The 19,202-nt window shown below is 50.5% G+C and overlaps 1 long non-coding RNA gene across 1 annotated transcript; it reads right to left on the bottom strand.

Annotated features, from left to right (window-relative positions):
• Positions 1-7,026: 7,026 nt before the first annotated feature.
• On the bottom strand, positions 7,027-18,619 carry LOC123455733. Its single transcript, XR_006634105.1, has 3 exons — positions 18,307-18,619; positions 15,716-15,796; positions 7,027-7,609 (listed from the first exon to the last, which is right to left on the bottom strand). It is a non-coding gene; the product is annotated as an uncharacterized LOC123455733 (long non-coding RNA).
• Between the last annotated feature and the right edge of the window lie 583 nt (positions 18,620-19,202).

Genomic DNA, 19,202 nt, shown 5'->3' with positions numbered 1-19,202 from the left:
CCCCTGAGCCCCAGACTGGAGCTCTGCAACCAGGGAGCCCCGAGTCTGGGAATGGGGCATGGTGGAGGGGAGGAGTGGGTTTTTTTCTTTTCTCTTCTCTTCTCTTCTCTTCTCTTCCCTTCCCTTCCCTTCCCTTCCCTTCCCTTCCCTTCCCTTCCCTTCCCTTCCCTTCCCTTCCCTTCCCTTCCCTTCCCTTCCCTTCCCTTCCCTTCCCTTCCCTTCCCTTCCCTTCCCTTCCCTTCCCTTCCCTTCCCTTCCCTTCCCTTCCCTTCCCTTCCCTTCCCTTCCCTTCCCTTCCCTTCCCTTCCCTTCCCTTCCCTTCCCTTCCCTTCCCTTCCCTTCCCTTCCCTTCCCTTCCCTTCCCTTCCCTTCCCTTCCCTTCCCTTCCCTTCCCTTCCCTTCCCTTCCCTTCCCTTCCCTTCCCTTCCCTTCCCTTCCCTTCCCTTCCCTTCCCTTCCCTTCCCTTCCCTTCCCTTCCCTTCCCTTCCCTTCCCTTCCCTTCCCTTCCCTTCCCTTCCCTTCCCTTCCCTTCCCCTCCCTTCCCTTCCCCTCCCTTCCCTTCCCCTCCCTTCCCTTCCCCTCCCCTCCCCTCCCTTCCCTTCCCTTCCCTTCCCTTCCCCTCCCTTCCTTCCCCTCCCTTCCTTCCCCTCCCTTCCTTCCCCTCCCTTCCTTCCCCTCCCTTCCTTCCCCTCCCTTCCCCTCCCTTCCTTCCCCTCCCTTCCTTCCCCTCCCTTCCTTCCCCTCCCTTCCCCTCCCTTCCTTCCCCTCCCTTCCCCTCCCTTCCTTCCCCTCCCTTCCCCTTCCTTCCCCTCCCTTCCCCTTCCTTCCCCTCCCTTCCCCTCCCCTCCCCTCCTCTCCTCTCCTCTCCTCTTCTTCTTTTCTTCTTCCAGCTGCCCTAAACAAAAGTGTGGCTTCCTGGGACCCTCTTGAGTTCTGATGGGGCTCCTGTCACCCTGGCCCGGAGTTCCTGTTTTATTCAATTTTCTCCGTGACTTTTAGAGAGCTGGTTGACCTCTCATACAACGCTGGCAAAAAAACAAAAACACAACAAAACAGAAAACAAACCAACAAAAAAGCCTCGGTCTAAGGTCACCTGGGGGAGAAAGGAAAGGAGAAGACAAAGGGGGTGGAAATGACATTGTCTTGGCTATCCTTAGGTTTTGAGGGTTGGCTCAAAAGAAAGCGGAGGTGGAGGGGTGCTGCTGGGACAGAATGCTGCCTGGGATGGGTGCGGCAGGAGACCCGGCGGCACGCAGGTCACGGCGCAGTGTCCTGGTCGGAGCCCCACTCTGCTCTGGCACTGGAGTATGCTGGGAGATGTCGCCTGTCCCCTTCTGGCCGAGCTATTCTTTATTGAGGTGAGGTGGACGGGGCTCAGGGCAATTTCATTGAGCTGCTGACCCTCCAGGAGCCCACAGAGGGGTCTCCTGTCTGGAGACACGTGATCCCAAGGGCAGCCTGGGAAGTCACCTAGCTTGATGAAATTGCCCTTTACCCTGCTGAGATGGAAACACATCAAAGAAATTCTGCTCTACAGGAGGGCTTTTGTCCCCAGCACACCTCTGTCCCTAAGCTAACTGGCTACTACTTACAAAATGAGAGAACCCTGAAAAGTGTAGTGCCATAGTCTGTTTGCTTGGGCATCTGACCCAGAAGTTGTGAACCATTCAGGGAAGGGACTGTTTCATTCATAGTTTGCAGTGGTGTCCATGTGTTGGTCACTTTTCTGTTACTGTAACAGATCCCTGAGATAGTTGACTTATATAGAGAAGACGGGGTGCTGGGGATGGCTCAGCAGTTTAAGGCACTTGCTTGCAAAGCCTGATGCCCTGGGTTCGATTCCCCAGTATCCAAGTAAAGCCAGATGCACAAAGTAGCTCATGCATCTGGAGTTTGTTTGCAGTAGCAGGAGACCCTATCACCCATTCTCCTCTCTCTCCCTCAAATAAATAAATATCTTACAGAGAAAAGGTTCATTTTGGCTCCCAGTTTCGGAGGTCTCATTCCAATATCTGTTAGCCCCTTGCTTTGGGCCTGGGGTGGAACTCCATGGAAGAAAGCCTGATGAAGCAAAACTATTCACTTCCAGCTAAGGAGTGAAAGGGAGAGGAAGAAGGCTCCCATTGTCTCCATTGAGGGCATGCCTCACTGGCCTGAAGACTCCCACTAGACCCTATCCCTTGAATGCTACTATTTCCCAATAGCATCACACACCAGGAACGAAGTCTTCAACACTCTTAAGTGACACACATCAGACCATGGCGCTCCACAGTGAGCAGTTACTTGCTGAAAGGAATGGAGAGAAATCTAAGAATGTCAGAAGTCTTGATTCCTGGTTCCAGTTAACAGTGGACTCTCCGCGTGCCACTGAATGTCCCACATCCCTCTATAAACTGATGGTGTGGGATAGATGGGTAACATTTGCTGAGCTGGGGAGGAAACAATGTGACAGGAAATAGGGAGTGGTGGAGACTATGGTAATTCATAACTGCTCATAGCCTCAGCATATCTGAACGCTGAATGGAGCAAAGACACGTGGTTGTGTTTCAACATGGAAAGGGACTTCTGTGTGCAGACCTCTGGAATCCACCTCCTGGTTAACGCTTTGCAAGTCCTGAGGGTCAATGCAGCTCAGCTGAGCTTCAACAGTGGACGCATGCCAGGGACCTTGACCAGAGGGAACTGTTGATGGGGAAGGGACTGCTTGCCTTTTAGTGGTCTACTAGTGATCCAGGCCTAGCCATTTCTTGGGAGACCAGACTACAGCACTGACTAGACACCCATGTCTAGAAGTTTCTAAGGCAGTCAGCTGAGCAGCTGCATGAACAATAAGCCAGGGTGTGGCACCTAAAAGTTCTGGAAAATAGTTTACCCTAGCCCTTTTGCTCACAGATGAACTAGTAGATGTGACAAGTAGCCTATTTATTTTATTTATTTATTTATTTATTTATTTTTGCACAGGTGTGTGTAGGATGCATGGTATAGTACAAAGGTACTGTATGCACATATGTGGGCAGATGTATGCATTCTGTGTGCACATACGTGTCCAAAGGCCAGAGAACAATGGTGCCCATCAGCCCTCAGCTAGTTTGCTTGAGACAGAATCTCTCACTGAACCGGCAGCTGCCAATTTTGGGGTCAGACTGACTGAACAGAAAGCCCACGACTTTCCAGTTTCCCCATAGGACTGGGGTTACAGGCGGGCATAGCCATGTCCCGCTTTCAATGTGGGTGTTGGGGAATCAAACTCAGGGTTAGTCAGACCCTCTCATGCTTGCATGGCAAGCACTCTTACCAGCCTGTGGCAGATAGTCTTAACCTCATTTTATAGGTGGGAACCCGAGGCCCTCAGCAGTCACCTGATCTCCCCGAGTGGGGCGTGTGACAGAGCCACTGATCCCCAAATCTGCCTCAGGAGCAAGTGTCCCATCCCTTCAGGGACTATGGACTCCTTTAGTTGCCATGGACGCTGTGGAAGCACTTTCTCTAAGGACCTTCCTCCAACCTCTGAGCGTGTCTCACTTCTTGGAGCCAGCAAGGACAACATAAGGCCTGCGGTCTGTTGATTTGAAAGTTGCTTCCAGATGTTTCTCTCCAGCCTTGAACTGCCACGCTCACAAGACTTTCCCTGTAGGCTCAGTCTCCCCTTGACCAGCACAATTCTTCCGCCCCTGATAACATGTACTAGAATAGAATATGAAGGCCAGTGGTGCCGGAGGCAGAGGCTCGGACTTTATGGGTAGATGCCAACCGCCTTCTAGAGTGATGGGCCTTCAGCAAGGCCCAACATCCCCACTTAGAAATGGTTCTCAACACTCCTCATTCCCATCAGGGAAGGGGCAGGCGGGCCTGAAATGGGGGTAAGTGCCAGGTCCTCAGAGCCCTTTGGAGTTGTTTGTGGCGTGAGAAGCTCTGAGGGGGCTGGTGTCCCTGGAAAGGCAGCCTCCACTGTGATCTTCGGCAGCTCGTAGCTCCAAGCTGGGACACCTTCCTCCCACCACACGCCCACCAGACAGGAGTTGTACCCCTTTCCCAAGGGTCAGCTGTGGGCTCCCATTGCTCGTGTCAACTGTTCCGTCCTCTGCCTGTGTGCACCCCCCTTGCCCCAGGGATGGCAGGCAATGCCTCTACCACGTTCTTTAATTGGCTGTGCACGGGTCCAGGAGAGGCCCAGCCATTGAGCCTTTAAGTTGGCTCGCCTGATTGACTCAAGGCCACATGGGGAGTCTTATGTATGTGTGTGCTTCTATAGCTTTTGAGGAAAGGGAATGGAGAGAAGAGAAGAGAGAGGAGAAGAGATGGGACCAGGAGCTGTCAGCTCTCCTGTTGCAGGTGGCAGTGGAAGCTTCTCCCACAGGGAGCTCTTCGGGGAGGGGCAGACAGCGCTGAGCATTGGCTGTGGGCACATCTCCCATTGCCAACACAGCCCAGGAGGCCTGAGGCCACTACTGCAGTTTCACAGCCTGCGCCTCCCCTTTGTACAGGCCTCCTTCACTGCTGCTCATGCTAGCTCCTGCTGCCAGCATTCTCTCCTGCAGCCGTTCTTCCTATGCTCGTGACAAACCCAAGTTCCTGATGGCCCTCCAGATACTTCCAGCAGGCACAGGAGGAGTCCTCTGCTTTGCTGTCGCACCGAAACTCTCACCTGCTCCTGCCTCACCCCAACACGCACACAGACACTCCACAGCCACCCGCGCGCCAGAGATACGCAGCACACCCACACGCACACAACAAACATATCACACACTACCCACGTCACTCGTACACGCCACACACCTACCCAGGCATACCACACCAATACACACCACACCCAGTGAATCACACACGTCACAGCACAACACCTCAACAATCCCCCCGTGCACGCCCCTCACGCGCACACCCCTCCATGACTGGGACTTTGCTCCTCACAGCCTGAGTCCGTGTCTCCGTTTCTCATCTTTTCCCTCCCCGCCTGCACCCTGCCCCCAGTTCTTTGTCCACTTTGCTCCCAACTTTGCAGAACAAAGATGGCTTCTCAGATGCCAGCGGACCACGTCTGCAGAGCCGTGGAAGCCAGCACACGGGGTGGCCATTGCCCACCATGGAAAAGGTCTGGAGGAGTGAATGAGTGAGTGAGCAAGCCTGGGAGGGGTTGTGGAAGCTAAGTGGAAATCCGGCCTATGACACAGGCAAATGCTGGGAGGCGCCTGGGCGTGTCTGTCCCCAGACCCTGCCCCTGCAAAAGCCTCGCAGCTGGTGGGCCCAGTGTTCTCGCCCAGGCCTGTGGCTGTTTGGGAATGGGGCATCTTCTCACCTAGCCAAATCCGATTAGAGGGAGCTTTCCTGAGAGACAAGCCTCTTAGGCCCGAGCCATCTGTCCCCCTTCTGAGCCTCCGCTCCTGAGCTCTGCACTCTTCACAGATACAAATACGGGTCCCAGGGTGGGGCAGTGAACCTGGGGACTTTCTGAACCGAACCCTCTGCAGGCATTTTCCATCTGCCCACTTGCTCGTTGAGTAGGTCCTGCCTGTCACCCGTATTTTACAGAAAAGGGACTTGTCATACCCAGGTCACATAGAGACTCCTGAGTGGGTTGGACCTAAGTCCTGTGGCTGGCCATGCCTTTTCTTTTCTCTTTCTTTCTCTCTTCCTTCCTTCCTTCCTTCCTTCCTTCCTTCCTTCCTTCCTTCCTTTCTTTCTTTCTTTCTTTCTTTCTTTCTTTCTTTCTTTCTTTCTTTTTTGGCAGGGTCTCACTCTAGTCCAGGCTGACCTGGAATTTACTATGTAGTCTCAGGGTGGTCTTGAACTCATGGTGATCCTCCTACCTCTGCCTCCCGAGTGCTGGGATTAAAGACGTGCACCACCACGCCCGGCTACCATGCCTTTTCTTTACATTGTAGATCTTGTAATGATGAGAGGGTGACTGCCAGCTTTTTTGTTGCTGCTGTGTGTACAGTATGTGTGGTATATCTCGGTGCATTTGTATACGTGGTGGATGCCAGTGTGTGGGCAGAGGCAGCTGTCCCAGAGCTGGACATCCAGCGTTTTCCTCTATTGTGGTCCTGCCTGTTAGGTCAGGATGGGTTCCTCGGAACAGACACAAGGAAGTGGGTCATCCACATTCCTCAAGAAACCGCCCAGCCATTATCCTATCCCTTCCTTGCCTAACAATGCCCACCTCCACTCCAGGTTATGATTTCTGGTCCCCTTATCTTGTAAGTCACCTGGTCGCTGCTCTGGTGTCACACCCTGGCTATCTTAGATATCCCCTAAAGGAACCTTCTTTTTATTCAACTTTTCCCTTCCCCCTGCTGAAGAGCCCTATAGAGCCCACTATCTGGAATCCCAGGTTGGCTGTGCTTGGCTCCTGAGAGTCAGTCCTGGCAGCTTGTGCCCCCCCCCACCCCCCTCCCCGCCGAATAAAAGCTTTTACCTTTGCCTCAGATGGTTTGTGTGGTCTTGGTCACTCCTGAACCTTACATTGCCTTCTTTCCCGGAGACAGACTCTCTAACTGAACCTGGAGCTCATGCTGTTTTTCCGTTAGGCAGTCTTCCTGGTGAGGCCAACTGATCCTCTTGTCTCTAGACATGTGTGGCCATGCCCAGGTTTTTATTTTTATTTTTTTGTTTATTTTTATTTATATTTATTTGAGAGTGACAGAGAGAGAAAGAGGCAGAAAGAAAGAGAGAGAGAGAGGGAGGAAGGGAGAGAATGGGCACGCCAGGGCCTGCAGCCACTGCAAACGAACTCCAGATGCGTGCGCCCCCTTGTGCATCTGGCTAACGTGGGTCCTGGGGAATTGAGCCTCGAACCGGGGTCATTAGGCTTCACAGGCAAGTGCGTAACCGCTAAGCCATCTCCCCAGCCCCATGCCCAGATTTTTACATACATGCTGAAAGTTGCACTCAGGTCCTCACGCTTGGGCACCAGGTGCTGTGACCCACTGAGCCACCTCACCAGCCCCGCCCCCCATTTCTTAAAGGCCTTAGGTCCTAATCACCAACTTTCCCAAATAAAGATGCTCTGTGCAGTTTTGTGTGTGTTGCTGTATTTATTAATTGTCAGTTTGGGTGTTCTTTCCAGAGAACTCATGTTAGGAAGTTAAGAGAGGTTCCCTCGGGGGGACCACCCTGACTGGCAGTTAGATGCCAAGAGCTTGGTGGGTGTGTCTGAGAAAGCCTGAATGACACCCCCCCCCCCCCCGAGGTCTTGCTGTCCTGCACGCCAGCAGGTGCAGCAGTCACTGGATTTGTAGCTGCCGCAGGTTAGGATGGAATCCTCCGCTGTTACTGTGGACGGACCACGCGGAGACTGAAGACAGGAGGCTGAGCCTCGGTGGCAGTAATTCTGGAGCTTGGGGGCACAACTGGAACCAGCACTTGGGAGTTCCAGAATGTCCCCAGGTCCCTATTATCCAAGGTGAAACCTTTCCCCCATCACAGCACACTGCCATTGTGAACGTTGACGGGGGGCGGGGGAGGGGTAACAACTGAGGCTTCCAGTGTCCACGGAGCTGGGCATGAGGGTCTCGGCTGGGTGGAGCCAGGCTTTGAGAGCGCTACACCTGTGGGAGAGCCCCCGGAACCACCCAAAGCTTCGGAGCCGGCTTTGTCATCCTTGTGCGGTTTCCTAGGAGGAGGGATGGAAGACGGGAGCAACGGGAAGAGGTGCAGACAGAGCAGGGTAGAGAAAGAGGAAGACACAGTTAAGAGTCATTCTCAAACTTGACAATTTAAAAAAAAATAAAAGGATCATATTCTGTCCTCCTCCTTGAGGTCTAGAAGGGCCTTTCATTGTAAACAATTAAAATGATTCTAGCAGGTTGGAGGGATGGCTTAGTGGTTATGGTGTTTTCCTACAAAGCCAAAGGACCAGGTTCGATTCCCCAGAACCCACGTTAGCCAGATGCACAAGAGGGTGCATGTGTCTGGAGTTTTTTGCAGTGGCTGGAGGCCCTGACGTGCCCATTCTCTCTTTCTCTCTCCCCCATTCTCTGCCAAATAAATAAATAAATAAATAAATAAAATTTAAAAAGATAATTCTACGGTGCCAGGTGTGGTGGCACATGCCTTTAATCCCAGCACTTAAGAGGCAGAGGTAGGAGGATTGTCATGAGTTCAAGGCCACCCTGAGACTACATAGTGAATTCCAGGTCAGCCTGAGCTAGAGTGGGACCCTACCTTGAAAAACCAAAATAACAACAATGATAATAATACGACTAATTAATAATTTTAGGGAACTTTTTCAAAAAAGATTTATTTTTATTATTGACAGAGAGAGAGGGGATGGGAAGGAAAAAGAGACAGAGAGTGAGAATGGGTGCACAGGTCCTCTAGCCACTGCAAACAAATTCCAGATGCATGTGCCACCATGCGCATCTGGCTTATGTGGGACCTGGAGAATGGAACCTGGGTCCTTAGGCTTCGCAGGCAAGTGCCTTAACCGCTAAGCCATCTCTCCATTCTGGGAAAATTTTTTATGAATGAGAAGAAACAAAACAAAGAAGGCACAAATGAATGGAAAGGGTTATTAGTTGTGGTAGTAAGATTATTTTTTTCTCCCTCATTTCAAAATAACTACCATATGCATCATAGCCTAGAATTTGGAGTTAAACTATTTGGATCTGGGAGCTGGAGGGATGGCTTAGCGGTTAAGGCACTTGCCTGCAAAGCCAGGGGACCCAGGTTTGATTCCCTAGGACCCATGTAAGCCAGATGCACAAGGTGGCACATGCATCTGGAGTTTGTTTGCAGTGGCTGGCGTGCCCATTCTCTCTGTCTCTCTCTCTCTCAAATGAATAAAATAAATTTAATTAAAAAAACCTATTTGGATCCGGAGCCCAGCTGCATTAGTTACAAGCTGAGTGACCTTCAGCTGCTCAGGTTCTCTGAGGTTTGGTCCCAGATCTATAAAAGTGGCATCCAATGACAGTATCTGACTTTCAGCATTATTGCTAAATTTAAACGTGATGACAGATGCAAATATCACACCTAGTCATCTCTGTATACGCACCCGCTAGGCCACACGAAAACAAACTTAATTATCATAATCCATCCACAGCCCCATGCAACACTCAAATAAATGCTGACGCGGATGTGATTTTTCTTCCCATGCGAAGGAGCTTTTTCCTTCCCATAGTGAGGACCACAGCGTCGTTCAGTGTAACTTACTCTTTCCCACTAACACGGTGTTGCAAGAATTTTCTCCCATGCCGGGCATGGTGGAGCACGCCTTTAGTCCCAGCACTCGGGAGGCCGAGGTAGGAGGACAGTTGTGAGTTCAAGGCCAACCTGCGACTACATAGTGAATTCCTGGGCTAAGAGCAAAACCCTACCTTGAAAAAAAACAAAAAACTAAAAAGAATATTTTCCCAGTATTTCTGGCAAAGTCCCATGAGTACCCGACCACTCCCTGCTCCCCCTGTCCTCACCCCACCTTTAGACTCCCAAGGTCGTCTCTTCTAGTCTAGTTCCCACCAATAATACTGAGATTTGTTGCTTGCAAATGTGGTGGTAATTCTCCACCCTTCCATTGTGACTTGCTTGGACCCACAGAAATGAAGGTGGATCAGTTCTGAGCCTCCACCTAAAGTCAACATATGTGTTCCTAGTCACATAAGTGGATTGTTATATTCCCCGCAGGAGCACATGTGGGCATAAGGAATGAAAGGCCGTATGTAGGGATGTAGTTGTTCCAAATGAGCCCATCCTGAACTGACAGACCTCGTACCTCTAAGGCACATGGGAGGGCCCAGCCAAGGTCGGCAGAGCTGCCTCTTCAGGCCTTAGAAGAGCGAGCTGGGCATGGTGGTGCATGCCTAGCACAAGGAAGACTGAGGCAGGAGGATTGTGAGCCCAAAGCCAGCCTGGGGGACTTAGTGAGACCTTGACACAAGCAAGCAAAGAGACAAACAAACGAGGCCAGCCAAGACCAAAGACACACCTCACTAAAATGCAGACTCGTGGAAAATCATAGATATGTCTTTGGACTGGCGAAGATGGAGGTAGTTCGTAGTGCAGTAATAACGGACAAAATGACAAGCTCAGGACCGGGGGTCTGCTTTCTTTCTGTGACTGAACCTCTGGGCAAGATGAGCTTTTAGCCCCTCCGCCTGATCTTTGTATTTATTTGAGAGAGAGAGAGAAAGAGAGAGAGAGAGGGAGAGAGAAGAAGAAGGAGGAGGAGGAGGAGGAGGAGGGGAGGGAGGGAGAGAGTGGGGGAGGAAGAGCAGACAGCCAGGACCTCTTGCTACAAATAAACTCCAGACACATGGTCCACTTTTGTTCATGTGGATTTACATGTTTACTGAGAAATTGAACCCAGGCTTGAAGGCTTTGCAAGCAAGCACCTTTAACTGCTCAACCATCTCCCCAGGCCTCCCTCCTTTCTAGGGATTTTTTCCCTGATACTGCTGTTCTGAAACCTTCAAGCCACCGCTTATGTCCTCTGAGTAACCTTCGTCCCCGCAGGCTAAGCCCCTTCTTGAAGACAGACAGCTGCACGTGGGGGGGGGGGGGAGGGAAGAGCCTTGAACCTTCCACGCTGATCTGCCCCTGTGGGTTGAGTTATTTGGTTGGGCTCTGAAACAGCGAGGGCGGCATAGACTTTCAGGACCTGGGCAGTGTCTCAGTTACCAGGGGTCTTCCCACATGGCCTCCCCAGGAGTTTCCCATCTGGTGACCTCAGGTTGCCAGGAAGGAAGGTGACCTGCAAAAGGCTTCTGACTGGCAGACCTTTAAGCTGAGGAAGCCTGAACAGCTGTCAGTCAGGCTGGCTCAAGCCAGTGGCTACAGCCCTTGAAGAGCTGAAGGAGGGGCTGGAGAGATGGCTCAGTGGTTAAAGGCACTTGCTTGCAAAGTCTGACCACCTGGGTTCAATTCCCCAGTACCATGTAAAGCCAGATGCACTAAATGGCACATGCATCTGGAGTTTGTATGCAGCCTCAGGAGGCTTTGGCATGCCCATACCCATTCGCTCAATCTTTCTCTCTTTCTGATTTTCTCTCTGTCTCAAAAAAATACATAAGGGGCTGGACAGATGGCTTAGCGGTTAAGCGCTTGCCTGTGAAGCCTAAGTACCCCAGTTTGAGGCTCGGTTCCCCAGGTCCCACGTTAGCCAGATGCACAAGGGGGCGCACGCGTCTGGAGTTCGTTTGCAGAGGCTGGAAGCCCTGGCGCGCCCATTCTCTCTCTCTCTCCCTCCATCTGTCTTTCTCTCTGTGTCTGTCGCTCTCAAATAAATAAATAAATAATTTTTTTTAAAAAATACATAAAATATACTTTTTAATGTTTTAGTTTAATTAATTTATTTGATACCCCTGGGCCTTACACATCATGTCATCCTGTGGGCCCAGCACAGCTCTTGGACACAAAGTGACGCTCACGAAGAAACAGTCCAGTGGGAGCAGCGCTTGTAGTCAGAGCCTGTCCGTCCCTGTCAGTGTTCATTTCTCTACCTGGGCAAAGTGGCACAGGCACTGTCATGGAACTGGGGGTATACAGGCTAGATGCCAGGAGCCCGGCACACCCTGAAATCCTGCTGCTGTTTTCCCAATGCCCTGATTCATTCTCTCCCTCCTTCTCTCTGGATCCCAGGAGAGATCCCCAGAAATCGTGGGGAGAAGTGCCAAGCCTGAGCACGTGTGCATGGACTCGAGGGTGAGCGTTGAGTAATCAACAGCAGTGGAGAGTTGGGAGGGAAAAAAAAAAAGAGAAGATGTGGACACAAGGGGTGTACACACACATATACACACCTGCTCATGGGCACAAATACAAATGTGTATATGTGCTGTGGTGGTTTGACTGTAAATGTCTCCCATAGGCTCAGGCTTTAAATTTGAAAGATAGAGAAAAGAGAGACAGACAGAGAGAGAATGGGCAAACCAGGGCCTTCAGCCATTGCAAACGAACTCCAGATGCGTGTGCCCCTTGCACATCTGGCTTACGTGGGTCCTGGGGAATCGAACGTGGGTCCTTTGGCTTTGTAGGCAAATGCCTTAACGACTAAGCCGTCCGTCTCTCCAGCCCTAGGCTCAGGTATTTTTTTTTTTAATTTTTTATTTATTTATTTGAGAGAGACAGACACAGAGAGAAAGACAGATAGAGGGAGAGAGAGAATGGGAGTGCCAGGGCTTCCAGCCTCTGCAAACGAACTCCAGACGCGTGCGCCTGGTGCATTGGCTCAGGTATTTTTGATTAAGTTTCCTACTTAGTTTTCAGCAGGCCAAGCCCCCCCCCCCCCCCCCCCCCCGCTGGAGGTGGTGGGTGTGTCCCTGGAGGTGGATCTGGAGAACAGCCCCACTGGGTGTGTTCAGAGTCAGTTCTGTTTGTTCTCTCTGCTATGGATGTATGCTGAGGTCAGTCAGCTTCCTGCCACGATGAAGCTTTCCCTCAAAACTGTAAGCCTGAAATAAGCCCTTTCTTCCCAAAAGCTGCTTCTGGCCTGGCGTTTTGTCCTAACAACGCAAAGGTAACTGCAGCATGTCCTAACATGTACATCATGAATACACACGCAAATGTGAGCCCTGCGTTTGGTACGCCGACCCTGGAAGCCCCGCCTGCTCCATGGTGAGAGCAAGGTATGTTCACAGAGTGGCATAGGGCAAGGCTGACATGAAGGGCTCTGTGGGCATGACTCCACTGATGGTTTACCAGTGGCAAGTTCAACTGCCAGCTATACTCTTTCCCCAGGGGAGCAGACTGAGGGCACACTGGAGACCTACTCAGGACACGCAGCTAGTGCATGGTGGAGCTAAGATCCCACCCCAGGGTGCTTCCCTTCAGGAAGTCTCCTCCTCACACCCTGCAGGAAACTCCCCTCCCCAGAGGAGGCTGATTGCTGTATTGGAAAGAGGCCCATGGATCCTGATTTCTAGCTCTGCCTCAGTTTTCCAGTCTATATGATGGCAAATGACCTCCCCATGGTAGATAGGAAGATTTAAAAGAGATTGCATAGTAAGGATACAGTAAATATATAATTTCTGCCATGGAATTTAATATATACATATATACATACATATATATATATATATATATATGTATGTATATATATGTATACATATACATATATATATATATCTTTGAAAAGAAGTCCACTCTCATCATAGGCCTAGGTCATTGTCCTACAGGATTATATGGCCAACCAAAAGGCTACTGTGGTCTCCAGCACAAGACTGAGCCTGTCAGTACTTTACCATAATCCCTCAGTAGAGACAGCAGCTAACGGTTGCCGGGAGAGGGGAGTCAGATGTATCACTGGCGTTCATACTGGCAAGCTGCCCGTTCCACAGTAAATAACTGTCCACGCGTGATCATGCGCCCTAATCTCTCTCAATGGGTCAGGAAAAAAAAAAAGTAGGATGGTGACTAAGAGGTGAAGAAGAATGCAGTTAATGGGAGGAAGAGAAAAGTGGGTAATTGTGGGAAATAAGAGCGAAATACATTCTAAATTAAAAAAATTTTTTTTTAATTTTATTTATTTATTTGAGAGTGACAGACACAGAGAGAAAGACAGATAGAGGGAGAGAGAGAGAGAATGGGCGCACCAGGGCTTCCAGCCACTGCAAACGAACTCCAGACGCGTGCGCCCCCTTGTGCATCTGGCTAACGTGGGACCTGGGGAACCGAGCCTTGAACCGGGGTCCTTAGGCTTCACAGGCAAGTGCTTAACCGCTAAGCCATCTCTCCAGCCCCGAAATACATTCTATACATGGATGAAAATGTCAAAATGGGAAAAATAAATATTTGCTTCAAAAGTCTGCCCTTGAACGATGCACAAGGAACGAACCTTGGCCATATGTGCCGGGACCTGTGTGTTCTTATATGTGCGTGTGGTACATGTGTGTACCTGTGTCTCTCTGTGTGGCATGGGCATGTTGTGTTTATGGGCATAGCTGTGTGTGTCTCATGCAGGAATATGTTTGTGTGTGTGTGTGACGTGTATATCTCTGTGTGTGTAGCTCTGTGCTATATACACAGGAGTGTTTGTGCTTGTATGTATTTGCATGTGTTTGTGTATATAGGTATGTAGTGTGTGTATGTGTATTAGGTGTGTAGAGAGTGTGTGTGGGTCTGTGCTCTTGTGTGTGATATACACACATACCACATTTATGTGTGTGTGTGTTTATGTGCAGTTGCATGGTGTGTATGTGTTCGTGCATGTATATATTTGTGCCTGTGTGTATAGTGTGCCCCCCATCTTCCCTGAGCCTCTTCTTTGTTCTGCTCTGACCATCTGTGCAGGAGGGGGGGACAGCTTGCAGCAGGCCTCCCTCATCTGGCAGGTGCTATCACTGTCCCCTTGGTTTGCACCTGTTTTTTTTTCCTTTTTCACAAACGTGCTCCTCCTCCACAGGCCCGCCGGGAGCAGAGCTGCAGGCAGCCAGTGTTCGCGCTGCACCTCAGCCTGGCAGATGCCTCATGTTCAGTTGTCTCCCCACGGGGAGGAGCGTGTGAGAACTGGTTATTTTTACTTAGCCCGGGCTGGCGCGATGGCAGGAGGGGAGGCTTGTCAATCCTCTGGTGGCCTGAGCCTGCAGCAGCCTGCCTCCCTCTCTGTGCTCCTGCCCTCATTTGCCTTTGCAGGGGTGGGGGACAGAACTCTGGGTAGTTGGTCGTGGGCTCCTTGGGCCACAGCCCTAGAGAAGCAGGAGGGACTGTGGCCTTGGACTCCTAAGAGATGGCACTGGGCTACAGAGAAGGACTGACTGTAGGCTGCTGCCAGGCATGTCTGGTCCAGTGTGAGTCCCCCTGGCCTGAGGCCCTAGTGCTAGAAGTGGGGTGCCTACAGAGCTAAGCCTGAGCCTGACCCCCTTATAGTGCCCAGTATGAGTCTCCCGGGCCTGCGAAGAGGGAGTTTGGCTCTCATGGACCTCATGCTAAGCATGCAGCCCAACCTCCTGCGGGAAATGAGCCTGACTGTGCATGTCTGAGTCTGAGAAGCCGGAGCTGTGTGCACCTGCATGCCCCCCTCCACTCGTGCAGGAGACCCCCCAGGCGGGCGCTGCTCCGGGTCCTTCAGGCCGTGGCTTGTCGACTCTGTGAGTGCCATGCATCCTGCAGCAACTTTGCCTCTGGTCCCCACTTGTGCCCGCCCCAGACTGCTGCTTCCTCTTCACCCCTTTTCACCCATCTCTCCAATCCATGGAGGCTTCTGGCCTTTCCAGGTCTCATTAATGTCACCTCTTCCAACGCCTCCTACCAAGGGACAGGTCCTCCCCAACTTCCCTCCCTCTCTCCCTCCTTCCTTTTCCTCCTCCCTTTCTCCTTCCCTATCTTCCTTCCTCTTTCTTCCTCTCCCTCTTTCTTTCCCTTCCTCTCTCCCCCTCCCTCACTTCTTTCTTTCTTTCTTTCTTTCTTTCTTTCTTTCTTTCTTTCTTTCTTTCCTTCCTTCCTTCTTTCTTCTTTCCATAATGCTGTGGATAGAACCCACCATCTTGCACAAGCTTGGCAAGCACTCTCCTACATTCCCAGCCCTTGATTTTTATTTTATTTTATTTTATTGAAATTGGGTCTCTGTACCCCAGGCTGACTTTGACCTCATTGTGTAGCCCAGGTGGGTCTCAAACTCACAACCCTCCTTTGTTACCCGTCACACCTGTTCCTCACACCATATCTTAACAGCTTCCTGGTTTCCTCGACATAATGTGCTCAGCTTGAAGCTAAGGTTGAATCGCTTTGTGGTCACTGCACCTCTGAAACCTCCCTTCTCCCAGCCCAGAAGGTGGTGAATGCTTACTTTTCTGGATTATCACTCTGTGTCTAGTAACTCGGTGGCAGCCAGACCTGAGTCTGCAGGGCTTGGTAGGGTGTCTTCTCCCTGAGAAAAAAAGAAGAGGCACAGACCCTCCCTCAGTGGGCTTGGGCCTCTTGGCCCAATGTGGGCAGAGATCGCTTGAGGGAGTTTCCACCCTCAAAGATCAAGGTTCAAGAATATTCGTTCAAGCTGGGGCATGGTGGCACACGCCTTTAATCAGGATGCAGTGGTAGGAGGATGGCTGTGCATTCGAGGCCAGCCTGGGACTACAGTGTGAGTTCCAGGTAGCCTGGGCTAGAGTGAGACCTTACCTTGAGCCCCCCCCGCCCTCGCCTTCAAAAAGAAAAGAATATTTGTTCAAGGAAACCCAGGATGAGTCAGGCTAAAAGAAGGAAGAGGTGGGCTGTGTTAGAGGTCATTCTGTCCCCACAACATGCCTTATCATGTTCCTATCTGAAAATCCACAGCCCCATGGAGAAATGTCCGTGTCCCTGGAAACATTAATTCTGACCTTGGAAAGCTAGTCTAAGAAAAAGACCCTAAATCCATGAAATGCTTTATATACATATAAGCATTTTTTTTTTTTACCACATACTTAATGTAGTGTGCCTAAGCACACTGGATGGCAAAAAGTATACTTGCAAGTATTAGTTTAATAATGTCACATCCAGAATCTGCCAGAGATCCCCCCAAAGGGTCAGGGAGCTTTATGGAGCTAGATATCCACCCTCATTGATTGGCCATTAAAGTAACATTTGTGGCTGTGAACTTGTCCAAAAATACAGCTGTGAGAAATGGCATGCTGTGGGCCGGGCTTAGGAAGAGTTCTAATCGCGGCTTCTTTACCCCAGAGGTGGCACATTTTCACTACCGACACTTTAGCAAAATGTACTTCCTGCCACCCTATGACTCAGCGATGACAAGGGTACAGGAGTAGGTTCAGACATCAGTGTTTAGGTGCTCAAAATAACAATGATAAAAAATGTTTAAAAAGGTTAAAAAGTGTTAAAATATATAGAGATCTACTAATCAAAACATTTTTTAAAAACCTGCTACATGCAAAACTTAAAAGAAAAAGTAGGGGCTGGAGAGATGGCTTGGTAGTTAAAATGCTTGCCTGTGAAGCCTAAGGACCCAGATTTGATCCCCCAGGACCCACATAAAGCCAGATGCACAAGGCGGCACATGCATCTGAAGTTCATTTGCAGTGGTTAGAAGTCCTGGCGTGCCCATTCTCTCTCCTTATTGGCCTCTTTATCTTTCAAATAAACAAAATATTTAAAAAAAGAGAAAGTTGCTGGGTGTGGTGGGGCACGCCTTTAATCCCAGCACCCAGGAGGCAGAGGTAGGAGGATTGCCGTGAGTTTGAGGCCACCCTGAGACTCCATAGTGAATTCCAGGTCAGCCTGGGCTGGAGTGAGACCCTACCTCAAAAAACAAAAAGCAAACAGGGCTGGAGAGATGGCTCAGCGGTTAAGCGCTTGCCTGTGAAGCCTAAGGACCCCGGTTCGAGGCTCGGTTCCCCAGGTCCCACGTTAGCCAGATGCACAATGGGGCGCACGCGTCTGGAGTTCGTTTGCAGAGGCTGGAGGCCCTGGCGCGCCCATTCTCTCTCTCTCCCTCTATCTGTCTTTCTCTCTGTGTCTGTCGCTCTCAAATAAATAAATAAATAATTTTTAAAAAAAAAAAAGAGTTTAACAAACTGCCAGGTGTGGTGGCACACATCTTTAATCCCAGCACTTGGGAGGCAGAAGTAGGAGGATGACCGTGAGTTTGAGGCCACCCTGAGACTACATAGTGAAGTCCAGGGCAGCCTGGGCTAGAGTGAGATTCTACCTCGAGAAAAAAAAAAAAAGCAAACAAACACACACACACAAAATAAGAAAGTAAAATATTGAGCATGGCTGATCTTGAACATGAAATTATGGCTGATTTTTAAAATTCCTTTTATGTCTTTAGATACCCATGGTCCAATAGATGTTCAAATAACCATAACTATTGAGAAAAAGTACGTAGGTAAGAGAAAAAGCCCCAAATCATTCATTGGCTCTGAATCAAGAAAGGCTAAATATTCATATTAGCAGGGTCAAAAGAAAAGACCTATTCCCACGTCTAAACACACAACATATACACCATCATCCCATTTGCTCGTAGTGCTTCTGGGCATGAGGGTTTGGGATGTTCAAGTTCAGACCGTCAACTATTAATTTGCTTCTATGCTTATTGACTCCTTCCCAAGCCGGGGGGTGGTGGGCAAGTAACCATAGAATGGCTCCTGAATTTCTAGACAGGAATGATGAGGCCAGTGGCCGCGGAGTGGCTGAGCATGGGAAGCCCATTGCTTCACCTAGGCCCTCAGTGTGGGTTGGGGGAGCTGGGCTGGATAGAGGTCATAGGGTCTAAGATGCACCCCACAATACTTATTGGGGTGCTGTGGTGATTAGAGGTGCCACATTGTTCTCTCCAGTACTCAGGACTGTCTGACTGGGACTGCTTTCCACCAGTTCTTGTTTGGAACCTTCCCAGACACTGGAATCCATCGCTCAGGGACTGGAGCCCAGGGACAGCCTTACCTTCCAAGGAGAAGATGGAGCAACAGAGGAGCAGAATGCAGAGGAGGCTGGAAAGGACTAGAAGCCTCATGGTGAAGCTGCTGGAGTCTCACGACTGGGAAGAAGGCCGTGCACAGGTCTCCCTTTGGTCTCTGCAGACATTTATAGAGTGATACAGAGAGGCGTTTCCACGTGGGCAGGGCACCCCAGCCCTGGAAGATTCAAGAGGAGTCCAGCCAGCCCCTCCCATGAAGAAAATAAACCAGCTTTTCAGGAGCCAAGAGTATGGAGTGACTTGTTCCCCAGAGGGCTGGAAATGTCTGCCTCTGGGCGCTGAAGGCAAGGCAGGGCAGAGCTGAGAGAGAGGAAACTCCTGTGCAGGGAAGAGCTGCTCTCCAGGGTTGAACGTTAACTTTTAGTGTTAGTAATAACTCCGCCGAATGCAGATCTTCCTGTTCACTCCTGAAATGTGGCTGAGGAAAGGCCCATAAAGCCATTTGCAAAGCCTCAGGGCTAGCCAAACGATTTGGGTCTGAATCCTTGCTCTGAAGTTTATGGGTTGACCTTGAACTTGTCCTTGACTGCCTGAGTTGGCTGCCCATGGGTGAAATGGGCACAGGACTACCTCTCTGACAAAGGATGCATGCACAAGGGACACGTTTGAGAAGCCATCTGCACTGAGCTGGGCACACACACTGTTGTAATATTCTGTGGGGCTGCAGCTGGCCCCTGATGGTGTTTGAGGAGGTGATGGGATGAAAGAATATATGCAGGCGAGTGTTGGGAGGAGGAGAACGTCTGGCCTGGTGAAGTCGGCCACAGGGGCTGAGTCCTCAATCACTTCTTGGACATGTGGCGTGCACTGGGAAGTGACATACAACCTCAAAAACGCAGAAGACACCGTGACAGGCCCCAGA

This window comes from Jaculus jaculus, chromosome 18, assembly GCF_020740685.1.
Source record: "Jaculus jaculus isolate mJacJac1 chromosome 18, mJacJac1.mat.Y.cur, whole genome shotgun sequence".
NCBI classification, from domain to species: Eukaryota; Metazoa; Chordata; class Mammalia; order Rodentia; family Dipodidae; genus Jaculus; species Jaculus jaculus.
The sequence above is the reverse complement of the archived record's forward strand: the minus strand, read 5'-3'. Positions and strand labels throughout refer to the sequence as shown.